Here is a 6,571-nt window from a genome sequence, read left to right on the forward strand (position 1 = left end):
ACTTTATTTTCTGATTTTATCAACACACTCAATAACCACCACCCATCTATAAAAGTAAAATACACCATAGACCCCTCTCATGTTAATTTCCTGGACACTACAGTTTTTTTTGATAATTCCATTAATTCGGCTCCTCACAAACTTCTCACTAAAGTCTTTTTCAAAACTACTGATACACACGCACTACTACATAAAAAAAGTTACCATCCGAAACATACATTTAAAGGCTTAATAAAATCACAAATCATCCGTTTCTATAGACTATCTTCGACACCCTCAGATCTTCACGAATCAATTGCAATTCTATTCTCCGCACTCAGACACAGGGGCTACTCTAAACGATTCCTCCGCCACATTAAAAATAATACTTTGGCCTCCCTCGCCCTCACTCGCTCCAACAACACAGATGCTCCACCCCAGCCTCCGGTCTCGGAGGGACTCCCAACCACAGGGCCCCCAACAATAAAATCCACCTATCTCCCTAGTTTAAGCCCTAACCCTAACCCTACTAACCCTACTAACCCTAACCTAGGCCCCAATCCTAATCCTAACCCAACCCAGAACCTAAACCCTAACCCTAACCTAGGCCCCAATCCTAACCCTAACCCAACCCAGTTCCTAAACCCTAACCCTAACCCTATTAACCCTACTAACCCTAACCTAGGCCCCAATCCTAAACCTAACTCAACCCAGTACCTAAACCCTAACCCTAACCCTAACCTAGGCCCTAACCCTAACCATAACCCTAACCCTCTCTCCGAGACCACAACCAATCATCCTCCCAATAACCTGGAAATCAAACCCATATTAATTCCATTCATATCTACATTCTCTCATCAAACAACCAGACTCCATAACCTCATTAAACAAAACTTCTCCCACACCCAAACAATACATCCGGCCTTCCATAACCACAACACAATTTCAGCATATAGAAAAAATCAAAGTCTCCATAGCCTCCTCATAAAATCCAAATTTACAGACAATAGACCCCCCATTCAAATACAATATATTACACATTACAAAAATAGAAAATTTATATCCAACCCCCACAGCACCACAGCATTTCCAACACTCGGCACATTCTCCCTTAACACTACTAACGTAATATACATTATCACATGCACCACTTGCCATAAACACTATATAGGAGAGACGAAACATACAATACTTACACGCCTCAAACAACATATGTATAGCATTGGGGAAGGCAAATTAACCACCCACCTGGTCAAACATTTCCAGCAACACCCCACCAATAAACTAATAATCTCAGGTTTGGAGAGCAACGACCAATGGACTGTTGGGCAGAGAAAGAGGGCAGAAAAATTATGGATCCATAAAATGAACACCATTGTGCCTACGGGCCTGAATGATGACACCATCCAGTTGCGACAGGCCCGTAGAGTATCCTGACCTGCCCCTTTCTCTGCCCCATGGTCCTGACTGTTGTGCTCTGCCTGGGGATTGAACCCTGGTCCCCGGGATGGTGGAGCTGTACTCTACCAACCTGACTATCACCACATTGTCAAATTTCCAACCGGTTTGAACGAAATAGGTCAGTAGGCCAGTGCCACAAAAATCAAACCCCTGAATCCTAAACCCCAACCCTAACCCAAACCTAACCCCGCCCGTGCCACTGACCTATGAATAACAATCCGGTTGGAACATACGTTTAATACAATAACCATATAAATAATAACACACACACTTACATCTTCACACACACACACACACACACATACATATCTACACACACACACTCACACACACGCACATGTACACACACAGACTTTCCACCCAGTGATGGATAGACCTTCCAATCACAAGAGCTTCTTACCTTAAACAAAAAATCGATAACAACTATATACGGAGGGACAGCTTCCCTCACGTGTAACCCCAACAACAGCGACCCCTGTTTGATGTCCTGGGGCAGTCTTGAACTTGGATCCCCCACGCCAAAGTCCTGAGCCCATCCCTGTAAACTTCTGTTTAGGTGCCCCGGGGCGGTCCTTGAACCCGGATCCCCCACGCCAAAGTCCTGGGTCCATCCCCGTTGCCACAGTGATTGTAGAAAATAGACAATCAGTTCAAATCTTGTGAGCTTCAATCCGGCTGGAAGGTAACCTAGTGTAGAATAACATACGAAAAACACAACAAAATCCCCCCCACATCTGGTTAAACAGCCTATACAACAAAGATATTTTCACGTTGTAGAAGGAACAATGATTTCCTTCATGGGGAATTCCATAAATTTCATTCCCCCTGGGGATTCGAACCCAGGTCCTCCACGTTAAGAACCTAGACCTTAACCCTGAGGCCATAGTTATTGTTAAACAGCACACACCAGATAAAATTACCTGGATATTTTCTAGCCACCGCCCCCCAAAGCAACCAATCAGATGGGACCCTAATTTTCCCTCCAAAATTCAAACAGGATCTGCCCTTCTAGCCCAATCACAAACGACCAATTTGCAAATACAACCAACTGATAGGTGGTTTGAGCCTTGGAGGAGGGACACACTTTCCCTCCTTCAACACTTTTAAACCACCAGAGCTACCAGTCTGAACAGCCTCCTCTGAAGAAGCAACAACCACTGCGAAACGTCAGGGATTTTAAAACCACTCTACGGTACGTCACCTTAGACTCTTTTTATCTTTTATCTTTTATCTCTTGTTTTAAAGCAGCTTTTTGCTTTTTAACTATTGAGATTGTTTGTTTTTAATTATTTAAAAGTTAGAATTTTTGATCATCCTGGGGGGCTTCTGCCCGAGGCCTTGTCTTCCTCCAAAAAACAGTTTTATATCGCAAAAAGGACCTCCTCTCCTCCTTTTTTGCTTTTGAGATGGAGATTACTTGTTCCTCTCAAAAACTTTTTTGAGATCTCCTCCCCCTTTTTTTAAGAAACTGTGACAGGGGACTATATCTGGACCCATGCTTTTTGGTGCATTTTTTCTGTGGGTTAAACACTTTTAATAACATTCTGGAGACCTCCCGGACAAACTCTATCTCGCACTGGGACGAGCACACCGGAGCTCCTCTTTTTTGTATCAGTGTCCCCACCAGGCACCAGGGCACCAGAGGCCAAAGACCATCTCGCTGGAGCACAGCTGGTAAAACCTCACCGAACAATCCAGCACCCCAGCTCGGCAAAGGACGGCCAGGAGCAGATCAACCAGACCACTGTTGGACCTCCATGAGACCTTCACCGACGCTGCCAGGGTAAGAACCCCCACCAGTGATTATCAAAATATGTTTTTTAACAGAGCTAAGACCGTAGCGTCGAGTGGCCAAGGGCTCAGACCACAGCTCATGCACACAACACTACCACCACTGATGTCAATTAACACGCATTCAACACCACAAAACAAATACAACATTACACCCAGGACCACATACACAGACACAACACCCACCCACATACTCAATCATGCACCTGACCCGGAAACTCGAGCCGCTGCCAAAAAACTATTCCGTTTAATTCAGGCCATACACCATAAACATACAACCGATCACTCACTTGCAACTAACACCTTTCCACCAGGAATGATGAGGCAGGTCAACAGACTATCAGAATTCATCAAACCAGCCACACCCTCTGACACCACACGACACAAAATACAAAACAATACAACACACTGGATGAAAACAAACATGACTATATTACAAGAACACTACGCCAACACCATACATACTCTCAGCCAGACAACACATAACACTACAGCACTACAGATAGCCATTGGTTGGGCTAGAAGGAGATACGGGCAACGCTTCAGGCCAGACACAATTACAGCCACCGAACATGCATTGAACAGACACACACAACACCGCAACATGATTAACAAACAAAAACCTCTTTCCACACACAAGAGCAGGTTGGGGAGTTCCCTCTCCACCATCCCGGAATTATCCGACGAGGACGAATTTCCACCACTGCCAGCCTCCAGTAAGTTCCCACTGACATCCCAGCCACACAGGACTCGACAATATCGTGCACCCCTCCTCCCCACCCCTACCCAACCCCGGACAGTACCTGCCATGGACACTCAACAACCACAACCTTCTCGACGTACTCAATATGGCCCACACCCGACTTTCAGACACATGACTTTCCCCCTCCCCCAAACCAGGACCCCATTACACCAACACACACGACTTGCTTTACCTACATCAAGATCACAGAATAACACCCCCCCGAACGTACTACCCCACCCGCCCATACTCAAGAAGAGCCCTCTACAGACACAGAGGGCTCACCCACAACTGACTCCCCCCAGTCTCACCAGGGAGCTTAAACTAGCCCCTGAAGAATCAAACATCCCCACCCCCTCCCTATCAAAGGTAAAAACAGTCTCCTGGGGACCCAAACAGGTCCCTCAGGAGACGGGAGGAATAACATCCGATCCCCACCCTTCCCCCGTCCGACAGAAATTCACCAGACCCAACACTTCAGTGACACTACCATCCCCAAACACCCCAGACTTACCGACTACTAATATACAATCAAGGCCAAACAGACACACACAACAGATAGAGGCCCAAATCCACCAGCTACCGGACCCGCTCAACAACATCACAGAATCTGATGCGTTTTCCTTGGTTCCTGACATCATTTCTTCTCCCCCTTCCTCTCCCCTAGGTGTTGCCGGTGCCCGGACTGGCACGATTGGACAAGAAGGAGCCCCGACCGCATTAGCAGGAGGGTCATCACACATGATGAGCGGCGTAATAAAGGCTAATGTAGCCCACAACACCGTATCTGAGACCTCCTCTCAACAACTGCGCCCGGGGACTCCGCCTCCCGGTTGTGCCACTCCGGACTCCGACACACCTTCACCCCCCGACGACAGCTCCCCAGGACCCTGTGCCACCTCCTCTCCATTCAGTCCTCTGCAGTCCGACTCCAACGCAGCAGGTAAATTTAAGACCACATATCACATCTCCAGACCCAACCGCAAAATCCAGGACTGGTTCATCAAAGGCCGCAAACCAGTCCTGGTACTGGGGGATTCCAACATAAATCGAATCCCCCCTCACAACCATCCCACAATACAACTTGACAGTTACCCGGGGGCCAATATGTACCATTTTCTTAAACTGTGTGAGAAAGCCATCCCCATTCCAGATGTTAAAATTGTCGTCCTCTCAATTGGTATTAATAACAAAGATCAGGACCCCAGGCAGACCTCTTGCAAACAGCTCAAAGCACTATACAAACAGGCCCAACTTGCCTTCCCCAATGCTGACATTTACTTCCCCATTATTAATTTTTCTGCCAACCTCACTAGTAAACAGCAACACAACCTTAAATATATTAACAATACCATAGCCACTTACTTTCCATTTTTAGCCGAAATACCTCACGACACTTTTTTTACAGAGCAAGATAATATACACTGGAAACCGGCCACTGCCACACGCATTTTTGAATACTGGTTGCAACAATTAAATTTACAATCACATCAAAACCCAAACCGGGCTTAAATACAGTCCCATCCAACTTACATCTTAACATAACGCCCCTTACTGACCCCGCACCTGATTTGGGGTGGAGCTCCACATCAAATATCCTCAATCTATCTACACTATTCACCCCAACCGCAGAACAAATTCAGATATTGGAAAGGGGTCTTTCATTCATTCCACGCCCTACACATTTTGACTGGGAGGAACTTCATAGGGACCTACATCAATACAATAGACGCCTCAAAATTATCAGCCACTTTTTCAATAAACCACAACACATACAGATACCCTTCACCAATAAATCCAGCTGGGAACCCACTATAGAACAGTCACACAAAAATACCATAACCCTGTTGCAAAAGAACAAACAGGCCCTGCGTCAGTACCGGCCCCCTGGGGACGTGGCAGACAACCTCTCGGGGCCGGAGCGCAGGGCCTTAGAACAACTCATCAAAAATCCAAATATAATTATAAAACCAGCTGACAAAGGATCAAAAACAGTTATAATGGACAGACAGCAATATTTACTGGAGGCAAATAGATTATTATCCAACACTACACATTACAAACTCATCCAATCTGACCAACAAAATCAAACTCAACCCCTCCTCAGAAATATTATCCAAAATCTATATGACCAAAAAATCATCACACACAAACAAAAACACTATCTATTTGGCCCCGATCACCCACGACCTAGACTTTTTTATCTACTTCCAAAAGTACATAAAGAACCCCAAACCTGGACCATACCCTATGAAGTTCCCCCCGGTAGACCAATAGTTTCCGACTGCAACAGCACATCTTACCATATATCAGAATATATAGAATATTTCCTTGGACCCCTTTCCAACAAACACCCGGCCTACATAAAAGATACATATCACTTCATAGACCTCATCCGACCCATGGTTGTTCCAAATCAGTCATTTTTATTTACAATAGATATAGACAGCTTATACACTAACATTAACACAAACATAGGCATTAAAGCGATTACATCCATCTTTAATAAATATCCCGACATTAATAGACCGGACAAACAGATAATTGAACTCCTCAACATTTGCCTCAACAATAATGATTTTACATTTAATAACAAAC

The 6,571-nt window shown here is 45.3% G+C and overlaps 1 long non-coding RNA gene across 1 annotated transcript; it reads left to right on the forward strand.

Annotated features, from left to right (window-relative positions):
- The first annotated feature begins 2,949 nt into the window (after positions 1-2,949).
- On the forward strand, positions 2,950-4,807 carry LOC133972022 (uncharacterized). Its single transcript, XR_009924417.1, has 3 exons — positions 2,950-3,223; positions 3,872-3,947; positions 4,641-4,807. It is a non-coding gene; the product is annotated as an uncharacterized LOC133972022 (long non-coding RNA).
- Positions 4,808-6,571: the final 1,764 nt, after the last annotated feature.

Source organism: Platichthys flesus, chromosome 17, assembly GCF_949316205.1.
Source record: "Platichthys flesus chromosome 17, fPlaFle2.1, whole genome shotgun sequence".
Lineage (NCBI taxonomy): Eukaryota > Metazoa > Chordata > Actinopteri > Pleuronectiformes > Pleuronectidae > Platichthys > Platichthys flesus.